The sequence below is a fragment of the Bubalus kerabau genome, chromosome 15, assembly GCF_029407905.1.
Source record: "Bubalus kerabau isolate K-KA32 ecotype Philippines breed swamp buffalo chromosome 15, PCC_UOA_SB_1v2, whole genome shotgun sequence".
Taxonomy (NCBI): domain Eukaryota; kingdom Metazoa; phylum Chordata; class Mammalia; order Artiodactyla; family Bovidae; genus Bubalus; species Bubalus kerabau.
The window spans coordinates 34836320-34855454 of NC_073638.1; the positions used below are offsets into that span (position 1 = coordinate 34836320).

The 19135-nt window shown below is 41.1% G+C and overlaps 1 pseudogene; it reads right to left on the reverse strand.

The window, feature by feature from the left end:
* Positions 1–13182: 13182 nt before the first annotated feature.
* LOC129628068 (proliferating cell nuclear antigen-like) lies at positions 13183–14221 on the reverse strand (annotated as a pseudogene).
* Between the last annotated feature and the right edge of the window lie 4914 nt (positions 14222–19135).

Here is a 19135-nt window from a genome sequence, read left to right on the forward strand (position 1 = left end):
GGGCTGAATTGGCTTCATGGTCAGTGGGAGCCAGAGTTGTCCTGAAAGTGTTTCATAAGAGCTCTGAGTTCCACTCATTGGAGATGAGGCGTGGATGGGAGGCAAAGTTAAGGATCAGTTTGTAAAAGAGGGAGTGAGGGGAGGATAAGTGAGGGGAGTGAGGCTAAGGATAAAAGGCAATGTTAATGGGAGTCTATTCTTTTTTTAAATTGAAGTATAGTTGATTTGTAATGTGTTAATTTCTGGCATACAGCAAAGTGATTCCATTTTACATATATATATATATATATATATATATCTTTTTCATATTATTTTCCATTATAGTTTATTACAGATATTGAATATAGTTCCATGTGCTATACAGTAGGATCTTATTGTTTATTTTATATGTAGTTGTTTGTACCGGCTAATCCCAAATTCCTAATTTATCTGCCCATCTTTCCCCTTTGGTAACCATAGGTTTGTTTTCTATGTCTGTGAGTCTGTTTCTGTTTTATAAATAAATTAATTTATATCATATTTTGGATTCCACATATTAAGTGATATCATATGACATTTGTCTTTTTCTTTCAGACTTGTTTCACTTAGTGTGGTGATCTCTAGATCCATCCATGTTGCTGCAAATGGCATTACTTCATTCTTTGGCTAAGTAATATCCCATTGTATATGTATACCATGTCTTCTTTATCCATTCATCTGTTGATGGACATTTAGGTTGCTTCCATGCCTTGACTATTGTGAATAGCGCTGCTGGGAACACTGGGGTGCATGTAATTTTTTCAAGTTAGAGTTTTCTCTGGATATATGCCCAGGAGTGGGATTGCTGGATCATATGGCAACTCTGTCTTGCTCCATACTGTTTTCTATAGTGGTTGTACCAATTTACATTAATGGAAGCCCATTCTTATTAGGTTCTCGTCTGCATGATTCTTTTTCTGTTCGCTTGAAGTAGGGATTCATTCAGTAATGGAAGACTGACTACATGGGTACAGGATGGATCTCACTACAGGAAAACCCAGCTCAAACTGGATCAAACAATAAGAGAATCTAGTAACTCATTTGCAAGTTCAGAGATAAAGTGGGCCTCAGGATTGGTTGATGTATCTGCTCAACCATGGCATCCAAGCCTCAAAATCTTTCTCAGCTTGCTTTAATCCATGTCATAAGATGGTTGTCTCCTAGTCATGAAGTAACTGCCAGCAGAAAATAGGAATTTTTACCTGTTTACTCAATTTAATGGAAAAGAGGAAAATAATCTCTCTTCAACCATAGAATATAAGTATTTTTCTTGAGTATACTTGAGCAACTTTGAGTCATATTGCCATCCCTGGACCAACAGCAGTTATCAAACACTTGCATAATTAATCCTATATGATACATTATAATAGATTTTTAAAAAAACACTCAAGTTTTCTTGGAAATAAAAACCTGAGTGGTAGGGGAAAAATAATGGAAAGCCTGATGAACATAATCAAGACAGGATCAGTGAACTAAAAAACAGTGCCAAGGAATTCTCTCAAAATACAGAGAAATAAAACAAACAGGTGAGAAGTGTAAGATAGGAGTTTAAATACAGAGTTTCAAGGCTTCTGCTTTTGCCTGGTGTGGAAAACTGGAGAGTCTCTCATTGTTCCTGCACTAATAAAATGAAAAGGTTGGATAAACTACAAAACTACCATATTCCTTGAAACTATCTGTAGTGACCACCTTCCAAGATGGCCCCCCGTGACCCCTACTTCCTGGTATTTACACCTTGTATACTTATACCCTTCCAGGGTCAGCCTGCGTAAGCCATAAAATATTACAGAAGTGATGTTTTGTCATGTCCAAGATTAAGTTATAAAAGAAGGTGGTATTCTGTCTTGAGTTCTCCCTCTCCCTTGCTATCTCTCCTTCTTCCATCTCTCTCTCTCATCACTTGCTCTGCAGGAGCAAGCTGCCATGCTATTAGCAGACCCACAGAAAGGCCCACATAGCAAGGAATTGAAATCTCAACAACAGCCAGCAATGCACTGAGGCCCGCTGACAACTGCAGGCATGAGCTGGGGAGAGCTCTTCAGCCCTATTCAAGTCTTGAGCTGTCTACAGCCCTGCTGACAGCTAGACAGCAACCTTATAAGAGACTCTGAACCAGAACCACGCCATCAAGCCACTCTCATATTTCTGAGACATGGAAATGGTGAGATGATATTTCTCCTATATTGCTTTAAGCTGCTACATTTGGGGGATGATTTGTTATGTAGCAGGAAATAACTAATAACCTATCCAGAGTGGAGGATTCAGGGTAACCAAGCAGGTTAAAATTTCAGGGAAGACAGGGCCCTTCAAGCAGAGACAGATAGTGAGCATTTGCTTACCTCTGGTAGAGCAGGAGAAGAGATCTAGGTATGTGTGCTCAACCGCTTCAGTTGTGTCTATCGACTCTTCACGACCGCATGGACTGTAGCCCGCCAGACTCATCTGTCCATGGAATTCTCCAGGCAAGAATACTGGAATGGGTAGCCATTCCCTTCTCCAGGGGATCTACCTGATCCAGAGAACAAAGCTGGGTCTCCTGAATTGCAGGCAGATTCTTTACCATCTGAGCCACCAGGGTGCCATAGAAAAAGGTAAAAAGAAAAGAGAGAATTTTTATTTTTGATTCATCAAATGAATTCATTTTTTATTGAGGTATAATTGACATATAACATCATTTTTGTTTCAGGTGTACAACCTAATGATTCAATACTTGCGTATATTGTGAAATGATCACCACAGTGTCTTGTTAGTATCTGTCACCATACATAGTTGCAAACTATTTTTTTTTTTCTTGTGAGAAGAACTTTTAAGATTTGCTCTCTTAGCCACTTCCAAATATGCAGCACAGTATTATTAACTATAGTTCCCATGACTTTATTTTATAACTGAAAAGCTTGTACCTTTTGACCTCTGTCTCTCATTTCCCCCATCCCCAATCCCCTACTCCTGGAAACCACCAATCAGTTCTCTATATCTGTATGCCTAAGTCAGATTATATAGTATTTGTCCTTTGTTGACTTATTTCAGGAGATAAAAGTTTTAAATTGCTAAAGCCCACATGTGGATGATTATAGAAGGATAGAGATTGTGGGAGCAACAGACAAAAGGGTGGTTCACGTTCACATACAGTCTCTTCTTCCCGAACTTTCAGGGGCTGCTCATGACAAAGACCAGCAGCAATGTAGGAGAATGGAGAGTCAAAGACCTGTGCATCTTGATCTTGGGCTTCCCAACTTTCACAACTATGAGAAAATCAATTTGTTATTTATGCCACTCAGTCTATGGTAGCCCTGGCGGATGCAGGACTTATTTTAAAGTGTAATTTCAAATTCGTTATTGACGATATGTTGACCTTATATCCTACCACTTTGCTAAACTCACTTAGTTCTGTTGCTTTTTGGTTGACCCTTTGGGATTTTATGCAGAGACAATTATGTCATCTGTAAACAGAGACACTTTTATTTTTTCCTCTCCACTCTTTATACCTTATATTTCTTTAAAAGTGTTTTAAATTACTTTATTTTTTAACCTTAAAATTTTTTTATTGAAAGAAAGATTCTTTAAATCCTATAGTGCTTTACAATTTTCAAAAGTTTTGCACACATGATTTCCTATAAGCCCATAATAACTTTTTTCCCTTTTATCCCCAACCCTATATGACCTCTCCCTTCACTCTCCCCACTGGTAACTGCTAGTTTGTTCTCTGTATCTGTGAGTCTGCTGCTACTTCTTATTTCTTTTTCTTGCCTAACTTCACTGGATAGAATTTCCAGTGCAATGTTGAATAGAAGTGATAAGAACAGATATCCATCCTTTGTTCTTAGATGTAGGGAGACAGCCTTTAGTCTTTCATTATTAAGTATGATGCAGTTTATATTGCCAACAAAGGTTCATCTAGTCAAGGCTATGGTTTTTCCTGTGGTCATGTATGGATGTAAGAGTTGGACTGTGAAGAAGGCTGAGCGCCAAAGAGTTGATGCTTTTGAACTGTGGTGTTGGAGAAGACTCTTGAGAGTCCCTTGGACTGCAAGGAGATCCAACCAGTCCATTCTGAAGGAGATCAGCCCTGGGATTTCTTTGGAAGGAATGATGCTAAAGCTGAAACTCCAGTACTTGGGCCATCTCATGCGAAGAGTTGACTCATTGGAAAAGACTCTGATGCTGGGAGGGATTGGGGGCTGGAGGGGAAGGGGACGACAGAGGATGAAATGGCTGGATGGCATCGCTGACTCGATGGACATGAGTCTCAGTGAACTCCGGGAGTTGAAGATGGACAGGGAGGCCTGGCGTGCTGTGATTCATGGGGTCGCAAAGAGTTGGACACGACTGAGCGACTGATCTGATCTGATCTGATCTGATACAGCTCTGTAACCATCACTGCAATCAGTAATTGCTCACCATCTGTTATCATGCTGTTTGTGTGTTCAACTGAAATCCCAGAGCAGCCTTAGAATGGAAGATAGTACAATGGATGAAAGGGAGAAAAATTAATATCCTCCCTTAAAAGTCATAACATGCCCTGGCTCTTTTTACCCTCATATCCAGCCTGCTCTCTGCACTCCTAGTTTGGGTTACTTAACCTTTATGCTGATTTTAGAAAAGGCAGAGGAATAAGAGATCAAACTGCCAACATCCGCTGGATCATTGAAAAAGCAAGAGAGTTCCAGAAAAATATCTATTTCTGCTTTATTGACTATGCCAAAGCCTTTGACTGTGTGGATCACAATAAACTGTGGAAAATTCTGAAAGAGATGGGAATACCAGACCACCTGATCTGCCTCTTGAGAAACCTGTATGCAGGTCAGGAAGAAACAGTTAGAGAACTGGACATGGAACAACAGACTGGTTCCAAACAGGAAAAGGAGTACATCAAGGCTGTCTATTGTCACCCTGCTTATTTAACTTATATGCAGAGTACATCATGAGAAATGCTGGGCTGGAAGAAGCACAAGCTGGAATCAAGATTGCCAGGAGAAATATCAATAACCTCAGATATGCAGATGACACCACCCTTATGGCAGAAAGTAAAGAACTAAAGAGCCTCTTGATAAAAGTGAAAGAGGAGAGTGAAAAGTTGGCTTAAAACTCAACATTCAGAAAACGAAGATCATGGCATCTGGTCCCATCACTTCATGGGAAAACAATGGGGAAACAGTGGAAACAGTGGCTGTCTTTATTTTTCTGGGCTCCAAAATTACTGCAGTTGGTGATTGCAGCCATGAAATTAAAGGATGCTTACTCCTTGGAAGGAAAGTTATGACCAACCTAGATAGCATATTAAAAAGCAGAGACATTACTTTGTCAACAAAAGTCCGTCTAGTCAAGGCTATGGTTTTTCCTGTGGTCATGTATGGATGTGAGAGTTGGACTGTGAAGAAAGCTGGGCACCAAAGAATTGATGCTTTTGAACTGTGGTGTTGGAGAAGACTCTTGAGAGTCCTTTGGACTTCAAGGAGATCCAACCAGTCCATTCTAAAGGAGATCAGTCCTGGGTGTTCAGTGGAAGGACTGATGCTGAAGCTGAAACTCCAATACTTTGGCCACCTGATGCAAAGAGCTGACTCATTTGAAAAGACCCTGATGCTGGGAAAGATTGAGGGCAAGAGGAGAGGGGGACGACAGAGGATGAGATGGTTGGATGGCATCACCAACTCAATGGACACGGGTTTGGGTGGACTCCGGGAGTTGGTGATGGACAGGGAGGCCTGGTGTGCTGTGGTTTATGGGGTTACAAAGAGTCAGACACGACTGAGTGACTGAACTGAACTGAACTGAACTGAACCTTTATGCTCGGCCCCTTCTCTTGCTTCATCTGACGCATTATCTCATACGGAGGTTTGTACTCAGCCATCCCTTCTTCAACTCACAGAATTGTTGCTATTGTTTCCTGTTGTTTATGGTTGTAGTCAGGTACACACCCTTCCTTTTCCTTGTGGTGGTGGTGGTTTAGTCACTAAGTTCTGTCTGACTCTTGCAACCCTATGGACTGTCGACTGCCAGGCTCCTCTGTCTATGGGATTCTCCAGGCAAGAATACTGGAGCTGGTTGCCATTTCCTTCTCCAAGGGATCTTCCTGACCCAGAAATTGAACCTGGGTCTCCTGCATTACAGAAAGACTTTTTACTGACTAAGCTACAGGTACTCTACCCTAAACTATGTCTACAACCAAGTCCTGCAGGAAGGTAACTTTCAGTGAATTCGATCTCCCTGGAGTGAATTATTTTGGAATCAGACACATGGTTGTTGAAATCAAAACTGAGGAGCTGCTAAAACTTTCATGGATGGCTCCATGTTCTGGTCCTGAACCACAGGCCTCTGACAGTGATGGGAATCTATCGATCCACTCTAAGCGGTTAGAGCTTCCTTTTTTCAACCTGTGTATGTTTGTCTACAACATTATCCTCTGAGTATGTAAAGCAACTTGAAGATCCAGGTCAGTCTGTACAGGATAACTTGAACTTTAGAAAGTCAATGTATGTAAACTGATGTGCCTTCATCCTGACTTTGGAGGTGTTTTTCAAACTACAGTTTACTACTAGTTAGAAGTCAGTTGAGCGAATGCAATAAGAATTTTTCAAAACCCAGTGGATTTTGACATACCAGAAGGTGTTGCCTACAGCAGTGTAGTATTGTGTGAGGAAGCTTCTGTTGCGTGTGTATGTGGGTGGACGCACACACGTGCTGGCTAGTGATGTTTTGGAGCTATCACAGCCCGTGAAGCTGAACTATTGAAAAGTGCAGGAACTATGGATTGGGCAGCGTGAATGAAGGCAGAACACAAATATTTTTGATTGAGCAAACTGATCAAGGGATGTCTGTGCTTAACTTTAAAAAAATATTTGTTTATTTATGGCTGTGCTGGATTTTCATCACTGCCATTGGTTTTTCTGTAGTTACAGCAGGCGGGGGCTACTCTCTCGTTGTGGTGCACGGACTTCTAATTGAAGTGGCTTCTTTTGTTGTGGAGCGTGGGTTCTAGAGCTCGTGGGCACGTGGGCTCAGGAGTTGAGGTTCCTGGGCTCTAGAGCACAGGCTTAATAGTTGTGGTACATAGGCTTTGTTCCTCCCTGGCATATGGGATCTTCTGAGACCAGGAATTGAACCTGTGTCTCCTGTATCGGCAGGCGGATTCTTTACCATTGAGCCACCAGGGAAACCCTGTACTTAACTTTTAAAGCAACTCACACACCGATTACTTAAGAGGCTATATGATTTTCCACATTCACTAGCAAAGTGAAATGAGGATTCCATTTATCCACATTCTTGCCAAAACTTGATGGGTCAGTCTTTCAGTATGTGGACATTCTAGAGGGTATGTAGTATAATCTCATTATGGTTTTAATTTGGATTTCACTAATAACAAATGATGTTGAGACTCTTTACATGTATTTATTTGCCATCATATATATATTTAAATGTCAAATGAGATTTTGTTCATGGTAGAATTGCTTTTTTTAGACTTCTTATTGTTATGTGGGTGTATTTCTGAACTTTCTGTTGTAGTTCATTGGTGTGTGTATGTATATATATATATATGTGTGTGTGTGTGTGTGTGTGTGTGTATATGTATATGTATATATACCCTTAGAACCATACTGTATTATCTGGATTACTGTCACTTTATAGTAAGTTTTGAATAAAGATAGTGTAAGTTTTCCAGCTTTTATCTTGACCAAGTTGTCTTGGCTGATCTGGGTCTTTACATTCCCATATATGTTTTAGGATCAGCTTGTCACATTCTACAAAACAACCTTGTTGGGATTTTGATGAGAATTTCTCTTTTTTAAAATTAGTTAATTTATTTTAATTGAATGCTATTTACTTTATAATATTGTGGTGATTTTTGCCATACATCAATATGAATCAGCCATGGGTGTACATGTGCCCCACCATCTTGGACCCCCCTCCCACCTCCCTGCCCAACCCATCACTCTGGGTTGTCCCAGAGCACCAGCTTTGGGTGCCTGCTTCATGCATCAAATTTGCACTGGTCATCTATTTTACATGTGGTAATATACATGTTTCAGTGCTCTTCTCTCATATCGTCCCACCCTTGCCTTCTCCCACATTGTCCAAAAGTCTGTTCTTTACATGTGTCTCTTTTGCTGTCTTGCATATAGGGTCACTGTTACTGTCTTTCTCAATTCCATATATATGCGTTAATATATTCTATTGGTGTTTCTCATTCTAGCTTACTTCAATCTGTATAATAGGCTCCAGTTTCATCCACTTCATTAGAACTGACTCAAATGCACTTTTCTATAACTGAGTAATATTTCCTTGTGTATATGTACCTAACTTCCTTATCTATTCATCTGCTGATGGGCATCTAGGTTGCTTCCATGTCCTGGCTATTATAAACAGTGCTGCAATGAACATTGGAGTACATGTGTCTCTTTCAGTTCTGGTTTCCTTGGTGTGTATGCCCAGCAGTGGGATTGCTGGGTCATATGGAAGTTCTATTTCCAGTTTTTTAAGGAATCTCCACACTGTTCTCCATAGTGGCTGTACTAGTTTGCATTTACACCAACAGTGTAAGAGGATTCCCTTTTCTCCATACCCTCTCCAGCATTTATTGTTTGTAGACTTTTTGATGGCAGCCATTCTGACCTGCATGAGATGGTACCTCATTGTGGTTTTGATTTGCATTTCTCTGATAATGAGTGATGTTGAGCATCTTTTCATGTGTTTGTTAGGCATCTGTATGTCTTTTCTGTTTAGCTCTTTGGCCCATTTTTTGATTGGATCATTTATTTTCCTGGTATTGAGCTGCAAGAGTTGCTTGTATATTTTTGAGATTAATTCTTTGTCAGTTACTTCATTTGCTATTATTTTCTCCCATTCTGAAGCCTGCCTTTTCACCTTGGTTATCGTTTTCTTCATTGTGCAAAAGCTTTTAAGTTTAATTAGGTCCCATTTGTTTATTTTTGTTTTTATTTCCATTACTTTGGGAGGTTGATCAATGATAGTAAAGATGGTCCAAAATCTTGAAAACAAAATGGAGGTACAGATAAATAGACTAGAGACAAGAATTGATGAGAATTTCAATTGGGGTGAAATATTTAACAATATTGAGTCTTCCAATACCTGAAGAAGATGTAGCTCTCCATTCATTCACATCTTTAAATTCTCTCAGCGATGTTTTTTACTTTTCAATATATAGGTCTTGCAGGTTTCTTAAATGTACTCCAAACTCTTTTATTCTTTTTTATATTATTGTGATTAGCATTGTTTTCATTATTTTATTTGCAGATTGTTGCTATTATATAGAAATATAATTGAGTTTTGCATATTGAGTTTGAATTGTGTTAACTTAATAGTTCTAGTAGTTTTCTTTTTTGTAGTTCCTTAAGATTCTATACATAGATGATTATATAATTTATGAATAAAGACAAGATTATTTTTGCCTTTCCACTTTGTATGCTTTTCATTTCTTGTTTTACTTTATTGCACTGGTAGAATCTCTTAGTGGAAAATATTCTGCCTCTGGTCATTAAGTATGACATTAGTTGAAAAATTTTGAGATGTCTTTATCTGGTTTAAAAAGCTTCCTTCTGTTCTTACTTTTCTGAGAGTATTTTCTTTTAATGGATGGGTGTTGGATTTTGTCAAATGCTTTTTCTGTGCCTATTGAGATAATGTTGGAACTAGTTCTTCACTTTATTAATATTATTACTTGATTTTGGGATGTTAAACCAACTTGCATCCCTGAAATACTCCACTTGGTCATAGTATACAATCCCTTTTACAAGTTGCTGGATTTTGTTTGCCAATATTCTTTTTAAGGGGTTCTGTAGGCACCCCACTCCAGTACTCTTGCCTGGAAAATCCCATGGACGGAGGAGCCTGGTAGGCTGCAGTCCATGGGATCGCAAAGAGTGGGACATGACTGAACGACTTCACTTTCACTTTTCACTTTCATGCTTTGGAGAAGGAAATGGCAACCCACTCCAGTGTTCTTGCCTGGAGAATCCCAGGGACGGGAGAGCCTGGTGGGCTGCCGTCTATGGGGTCACACAGAGTCAGACACAACTGAAGTGACTTAGCAGCAGCAGTAGTAGTACCCGTGTTTGGGCTTCCCAGGTAGCTTAGTGTTAAATAACCTGTCTGCCAATGCAGGACACACAGGAGATGTGGGTTTGATTCCTGGGTTGAGAGGATCCTCCGAAGGAGAAAATGGCAACCCATGCCAGTATTCTTGCCTGGGAAATCCCATGGACAGAGGAGCTTGGCGGGTTGTAGTCCACAGGGCTGCAAAATGTCAGACATGACTGAGCATGCATGAATGCACGCACACACCCATGTTCACGTGAGACATTAAGATGTTTCGATTTTTATCATGTCTCTGCTGGCTTTGGTATCAAGGTAATACCAGCCTTATAAAATAATTTGGGAAGTTTTCCCTCCTCTTTTTTTCTGAAAGAGTTTGTGTAGGAATTTGTCTTATTTATTTCTTAAATGTTTGATAGAATTCAAAAGTGAAGGGATCTGGGCCTAGGGTTTTCTTTGTGGGATAAATTTTGCTTATCAAGTCAGATTCTTTACTTGATATAGGTCCTACATATTTTTTGTTCCTTTTTGAGTTTTGGTAATTAATCTTTCTCAGAATTTTTTCTGTGTGACATATATCTTCAATTCATTTGGGTTTATACCTAGGAGTGGAATTGCAGGGTCATATGAAAACCACTGAAAACTGACCCATTGGAAAAGGCCCTGATGCTGGGAAAGATTGAAGGCAAAAGGAGAAGAGGGCAGCAGAGGATGAGATGGTGGACAGCATCACTGACTCAATGGACATGAGTCTGAGTAAACTCCAGAAGATGGTGAAGGACAGGGAAGCCTGGTGTGCTTCAGTCCATGAGGTCACAAATAGTCAGACATGACTTAATGACTGGACAACAACGACAACAATGAAAACCATTTGATTAACATTTTGAGTAACTACTAGGCCATTTGCAAAGTAGCTGCATCATTTTATACTCCTGATAGCAATGTATAAGGATTTCAGTTTGTTCATATCCTCTCCAATACCTATTATTATCTGACTTATGATTATAGCCATTTTAGTGGATGCAAGGTAGTATCTCATTGTGCATTTTATTTGCATTTCCTCAGTGACTAATGATCATGTTTTTGTGTGCTTATTGAACATTTTTACATATTCTTTGGAGAAAGCCTATTCAGATTTTTTGCCCATTTTAAAAACTGATTTATCTGGGTTTTGTTGCTGTTGTTATTTGCTATTGATGTGTAGAAATTCTTTGTTATGGATAGTTCATTATGGATACAAGTCCCTTATCAGACATAAAGTTTGCAAATATTTTCTCCCATCTGTGGAGTGGGTTTTTTGTTTGTTTATTTTTTGTTTTACTTTTCTGATGTCTTTTGAAGAACAAAAGTTTTCATTTTGGTGAAGTTCAAGGGATCTATTTTTCTTTTGTCTCTTGAGCTTTTTATATCACATCTAAGATGACTTTGCTTAACCCAATGTCATGGAAATTTACTCGTTTTTTTTCCTAAGAGCTTTATTGTTTTACCTCTTACATTTGGGTTTATAATCCATTTGGAGTCAATCTTTGTATATAGTGTAAGGAATGGGTTCAACTTCACTTTTTTCACATGGCCATCCAGTTGTTCCAGCACTATTTGCTGAAAAGACTATTCTCCATTGAATTGTTATGGCATGTGTGTCAAAAATTAATTGACCATAAATGTTTGGGTTTATTCCTTGGCTTTCAATTCTATTCCATTGATCTATATGTTATTCTTATGTCAATTTGTTATTTTTGTTTTTGTTGTTCAGTTGCTAAGTTGAGTCTGACTCTTTGTGACCCCATAGACTGAAGCACACCAGGCTCCTCTGTCCTCCACTATCTCCCATAAGTTCCTCAAATTCATGTCCATTGAGTCGGTGACGCTATCTAACCATCTCATCTTCTGCTGCCCGCTTCTCCTTTTGCCCTCAATCTTTCCCAGCATCGGGGTCTTTTCCAATGAGTCAGCTCTTCGATTCAGGTGGCCAAAGTATTGGAGCTTCAGCTTCAGCATCAGTCCTTCCAATGAATATTCAGGATTGATTTCCTTTAGGATTGACTGGTTTGATCTCCTTGCAGTCCAAGGGACTCTCAAGTGTCTTCTTCAGCACCACAGTTCAAAAGCATCAATTTTCAGTGCTCATCCTTCTTTATGGCCCAACTCTCACATCTGTACCTGACTAGTAGAAAAACCATAGCTATGTCTTTATTGGCCTTTGTCGGCAAAGTGATGTCTTTGCTTTTTAATACACTGTCTAGGTGTGTCATAGTTTTTCTTCCAAGGAGCAAGTGTCTTTTAATTTCATGGCTGCAGTCACCATCCACAGTAATTTTGGAGCCCAAGAAAATAAACTCTGTCACCATGTCAATTCCATGACTGCAAGTTTGAGTGCACTTGTCAACCTACAAATAGGCCAATAGGCAGAGTATGGACCTTGTGGATTTTGAAGTGTTTAAGCATAACTTAATTCCAATTCATTGGCTAACCACAAAGCTAAGCTATACTAAGTACCGTGTAAGTATAATCATACAGTATTTTTCCTTTTGTAACTGGCTTAGTTCATTTAGCATGATGCCTTCAAGGTTCATCCTTAGCAAGTGTTAGACTTTTCTTCCTTTTTGAGGCTGAATAATATTCCATTGTATGCATAAGCATTGAGTGTTAGGCTGCTTCTGTGTTTTGATTATTGTGAATAAAGCTGCTATAAACATAAGTGTACAAATATCTGTTGTGTCTTTACTATGAAATCTTTAAAGTATATGCCCAGAAGTAGATTTCTGGATCATATGCTAATTTTATTTTTAATTTTAAGGGAAAGCCTTGCTTTCCATAGTGGCTGTACCACTATGGAATCCCCAAGGCAAGGGCAACAAACAAAGTGAATCTTACTAGAAAGCTCCATATTTTTTCCTGGAGGGATTTTCATTTTACATGCTGGAGCATTTTATATGCTTACCAACCATGTGCAAATAAATGTTCAGGTTTCTCTGCATCCTCACCAATACTTGTTACTTTTTTTTTTTATTCAAATGACTTTTATTTAAATTGAAAACGATACTTAAAACACATTTAGAGTCCAAACTCTTTTGTTTATAAAAACTACAAGGATTATTCCTAGGTAAGGCAGAAGTATTACTCAGTTAACAAGACCAGATTTGACTTTGCACTTTTCTTTAAACAAGTTGTAGAGAATGGAGAAAAAAGTTATTTACAGAAAACATTATCTACATATGTACTCAGAGGTACAAAGACAAAAAAGACTTAAGTGTGTGCTGGCATCTCAGAAGCAGTTCTCAAAGAGCTTAGTTTTATTTCTTTGAATTTTAAGAATGTCTAAGATCCTTCTTCATCCTTGATCTTGGGAGCCAAATAGTACTTTTAAATGTCCCATATCAGCAATTTTATACTTACAACAAGGGGTACATGTGCAGACATACTGAGTGTTACTGTAGGAGACAGTGGAGTAGCTTTTGTAAAGAAGTTCAGGTACCTCAGTGCAAAAGTTAGCTGAACTGGTTCATTCATCTCTATGGTAACAGCTTCCTCCTCTTTATCAACATTACTTGTCTGTGACAACTTAATATTTCCATTTCCAAGTTTTCCACTTGCAGAAAATTTCACTCCATCTTTTGCACAGGAAATTACAACAGCATCTCCAATATGACTGAGATCTCGGCATATACGTGCAAATTCACCAGAAGGCATCTTTACTACACAGCTGGACTCTTGTTCTGGAATTCTAAGCTGTTCAACATCTAAATCCATTAACTTCATTTCGTAGTCTGAAACCTTTTCCTGATTTGGAGCTTCAAATACTAGTGCCAAGGTGTCCACGTTATCTTCAGCCCTTAAGGTAATGGTGTCTTCATTGCCAGCACATTTTAGTATTTTGGACATGCTGGTAAGGTTCACGCCCATGGCCAAGTTGCGGTCACAGCGCTAAGTGTCGAAGCCCTCGGGACGAAGGGTTAGCTGCACCAAGGAGACATGAGACGAGTCCATGCTCTGCAGGTTCATGCCACTTGAGCTGATGTCCCAGCAGGCCTCGTTGATGAGATCCTTAAGAGCCTCTAGCACTTTCTTCAAGATGGAGCCCTGGACCAGGCGCACCTCGAACATGGTGGCGGAGTCGCAATGACACGGCTACAGGTAGAAGGGCTGAGGAAGATGAAGCTGGCTTAGGCTTCAGAGGATGAGAGCGAGAGGCAGAACAGGACTGTGAACGCCTGAGACGAAGCAAGCGTCTTACTTGTTACTTCTTTTTTGAATAACAGCTATACTGATGAGTATGGTATCTCATTGTGGTTTGAGTTTCATTTCCCTAATGATTATTGATGGTGAGCATCTTTTCTTGTGCTTATTAGCCATTTGGATACATACATTTCTTTGGAAAAATGCCTGTTCAAGTTCTTTGCCTTTAAAAAAAATTGTAGTTTGTTTTTTTGTTGTTGTTGTTGAGTTACAGAAGTTCTCTATACATTCTGGATTCAGCCATTATTTCTTTTCTTTCCTTTCTTCTTTCCTTCAGGGCCTTAAATTACACGGATTTTAAAGTCTCTTCATCAGGCCACTGAGGCACTATTCATTTTTTCAGCCTATGATTTGTTTTAGATATTTTCTCTTATTTTGTCTTCAAGTTCACTGATCTTTTCTTCTGAAATCTCTAATCTATTCTTAATTTCATTTAACATTTTGTGCTTTCACCTCTGAAAGTTCCATTTTCTTTATTTATATCTTTCTTTTTTTTTCTTAGTAGTTTCATATTTTTCTCTGCTTTTTGAGCATCTTTGTAATAGCTATTTTAAGATGCTTGTCAGCTTTTATCATCACCTTTGTTGTTTCATGTCTGTTTCCGTTGAACTGATTACTGTCATTGTTATGAGTCACATTTTCCAGCCTCTTTGCATGCCTAGTAATTTTTAATTGAATTCTAGACATTATTATGTTGTCACATGTCTGGATTTTTATTCTAAAGAATATTTAGATTTTGTTGGGTCTTATATTTAAGTTACTTGTGTAACAACATGGTCACTTTGAGGTGTGTTTCTGTGCTTGGTTAGGGTAGGCTTAGAGTAGGATTTACTCTAGGGTTAGTGTTTACTCATTCCTATTTCTATTTATCCAGTCCTATTTCTAAGGGATGACCCTTTCTGGAGAGTCAGTTAAGCACACTGATGTTCAATGAGGTCTCTTCACTGTGACTGGTCAGCACTTGAATTTCTCCCAGCCCTATATAAGCTCCAGGAACTGCTCAGTTGACAATTAATTTATAGTTCTCCGCTCAACCTTATGAATGTGCACCCTACATGTGTACACTTAGTATTCAGCAGCAGACTTAATCTACGCAGGTTTCTGGAGCTCTTTCTCTACACAGCAACCTCGGCTCTGGTAGTCTGCCACACAAATTCCAGCTGCCTCAGACTTTCTGAATTTGATCTGTGTCTCCTCAGCTCTTTGGGACTGCCATACTCTAATGGGGCTTCCCCCTCTTTGTTACCTTGTTCCAGAAAATACCTCCAGGAAGAAAGAGGGAGCTTTCTAGTAAGATTCGCTTCATTTGTTGCCCTTGCCTTGGGGATCCCAGCCCTGCACTGCTTGTTGTCTGATGTCTGAAGACACAAATTTCATGTATTTTGTCCGATTTTTCTAGTTGCTTATAATTGCCAGGCAAGTCAGCAATTGCAGAGTATTCTGTTGTGAGGTCGTGAATGTTTTCAATTGCTAAAACATACATGTTTTTTGACTGTGTTTTTACATATAAGCCTCCTATTCTATGGATACATAAATATCCTGGGAATGTTAATAAGAATACTATTCATGTCCTTCTTGTTTCTTGAATTAGTGGTATTTCACTGAGGGAAATTTCCCCTGCTATCTCAATTTGGACACTATTTTTGTCCAAATAGCCAGTGAGTTTTAGTTGACTGATAATATTTATAATAAAAGTCAAGATTAATTAGAATTGGCACGCTGTGGGGTTCCCCAGCAGCTGTGTAGGTGGAAAGAGGGGAGAAACATACCATAACCATTCACTCATTGGGTGACGCTGGTTCCTCTTATGAAAGGATCACAAGGATGTTTCCCACACAGGAACTTTTAAAATCTTTGCATAATTCTCATAACTATTATAATTATTATTCCAACTTTACAGTTGAAGAAACTGAAGTTCAGAGAAGTTCAGTAACTTGCCAAGGTCACAAAACTAGTAAGTGAAGCAACCATAACTGGAAAACAGGCAGTCTGTCCACCCTGTACACCGTGCCTCACAGCCAGAAATGTCATATATCTGGCCTATTGATGGACTCATTTCATAGTTTTCATTACAGGTACATAATTTTCTAGTTTTAAGTTTTTCTTTGTCATTTCCTATGGCTTTTTTGAGTAATCTGAGCATAGTCAGGCCATTAACTTTTTTAATCTTGAAACTATACCCCAGAATATTTTTCCATATTATAAACTGCTTAAGTCACCTTTTTCTTTAAGTGAAAGTCCATGGTGGAACTATTGAGACAAAGGAATAGACATTTTTTGAAGGACTCCATAGTTTAATAAATAGTTCCTGAATTTTATCAAGACAGTTCCATCAAGCAGTGCACAAGCATGCCAGCTACTCCATGGAGTGTAGCTTTAATTGGTGTCTTTGAAGACCCAAAGTTTCTACAATGTCTAATGGTGGAATCTGAGGCACAGTGACATATGGGCAGAGGAGATATTTTTGGGAGCAGTCCCTTCCCTGTACCTCCCAAATCCCTTGCAGACCCCCTTTCTCCTCAGGCAGCCCCTCCTGCACATGTTGGGGGCAGGGCCTGGGCTAGGGGCACCTCTGCCAGGATCCCGCTGATCTATGTTCTTGTCTGACACTCAGCAGCTGTCGCAGAGGCGTGGGCTGCAGGCGCTGTTCCCCATGGGCCGTGTGCAGGCTGCAGGCCGGGGATCCTTTCCCGCCTAATCCGAGGGGCACTGGCGGTGGGGAGGGAGACAGCTGGGTGTAACTGATCTGCAAAGGAATGGAATGGTGCAGGCCTCCCAGTGCTGGGCTGGGCGTCTGCAGGCTGCCCTCCCCAGCTGCCAAGCCTTTAACCCTTCCCTCTCTTGCTCCTCGCTCCCCTCCATCCTGGGAGTGGATGTCGCCCAGTTTGACCAAATCCCAGGAACATCCCCGGGTTGGGTCTGAACACCTTGCAGAGGAGCCAGCCTTGTGATAATTACTGTTGGGGAGGCTAGAGCAGGAGCAAGAGGCTCAGGCGCTGTCTCAGAAGGAGACAAAGCCCCAGCAGGTGTCTCAGACAGCAGCGGAGACCGTGAGGTGGAAGCAGGGAGGCCCGGCTTGGGTTGGAGCTCAGGGAAGACTCCCTGGAGGAGGAAGAGAAAGGAGCTCTGGGTTTGGATTCATTTGATTCTTCTTCCACCTTTGCTCACTTTGCAGTGAGAGCTTGTATAAGTCACTGTCTCTCTAGGATCTATTTGCTGCTCCTGAAAATGTGGTATTTGAAGCTGATCTTTACGGTTCTGTCCACAGTGGTAATAGTAGCTCTATTCACCAGCCAGGGGCTTTTTATCCAGAAACATTCTCACCATCACTTTGCCAGATTCTCCCATTTTAGTGACAAGGAAACTGAGAATTTGGAGAGAAGGAATCACACAGCTGCTCAGAGACAGAGCCTGGCCCCATATTCCAGGCTCTTCCAAGGCCACCTGTTCTGTCTTCATCTCCAACAGTCTGTAAATGGTGGCTGAGTTCAGGTAGAGTGGAGGCCGGGTACACCGCAGGCTGGCGCCCAGAAGAGGCAAAGGCTAGCGATGAGCCCTAGAGCTCCTAGATGAAGGGTGGGCTGCGGCTGGTTGGGACTCCTGGCCCCTTTTATTCTCCTGTCCTGGGCGCAGCTGGGCTGAGATCTCCTGGCTCAGCCAGGCAGCCTCACACAGAGTCACGGCCTTTGCAGTTGTCCAGCCCGTTCCCATCCATGAGCTCACTTGACCCTCATGCCAAGCTTAGGATGCAGAACCTGTCAGCCCTCTTCACAATGAGGGACGGAGGCTTGAAATTTTCCAGCATTCCTATAACTGGTAACTAACCAAAGAGAGACTAGAGCCCTCTTTCCACTGTCCCCTCTGGCCTCCTAGAGGAGAAGGGGCTGGAATACTAGCTACCAGGCACCCCATGATCCTCTTCATGCTCCTGTTCCTCTAGAGTTAAGAAGGAAAGTTTGAGTGTGGGCTCTGGAGTTAAGCAAGCATGGGCTCACATCCTGCCTTCCTCACTCTCAAGCTGTGCAGTTGCTTAAACTTTCTGAGCCTTAGCTTCCTCCTGTGTTGTAAATGAGATATGGGTGAATAATAAATAAATGCTGGAGGCTGGCCTGCCTCCCTCTTCCCTGAGCAGAGCACAGACATAGGCTGGCATGGGACACCCCAGAGAATCAGAATGTAGGGCTGGGGGTAGGGGGTGGTGCTAATGGCCACAGAGAAGGATCCTGTGGGCTGGAGTTTTGCAGTAAGGTAGGAGTCTAGGCTGGTCTGAAGGGTGGGAGGAGCTGCCTAGAGGGAATGAGGACAAGGACATTCCGGGTAAGGCACAGGCCACAGGCAGAGGCGGGAACAGACATGGTGTGGGAGGAACAGAGACGGAGTTTGGCTTTAGCTGCCTGGGGAGGACACTTGTCCCAGAGGGAGACGGGTCTTCATGGAGAATGGGGGCTGAGCAACAAGCCCAGAGGATGCTCAGCTCTGGAGAACAAGTTCTCCAAGGGTACAGGGGCTGTACCAGCACCCACTGTGTTGCCCACCTATTGCCCCCACCCTCGTCCCCATCCATGGGTTGCCCAGACCTCTGGGCAAACGGCCGGGTAGAGCATGGTTCCAGCTTGGGAAAGACAGCTGTGCAGGCCTCCTGCCTGCTGCAGGGGATTAACTGGCACTGCCACGGTATGTGGGGGGCACCTGGCTCCCAGCTCAGCCCACCCCATACCCTTTAACTTCTTGCTGCCTGGGTCCTTTGCTTTCATGTTTAAAGGCATGTTATTTCTCTTTTTTCAGTGCCCTGTGTTAGACACTGGGGGCACAGACATAAATAGAAATCCAG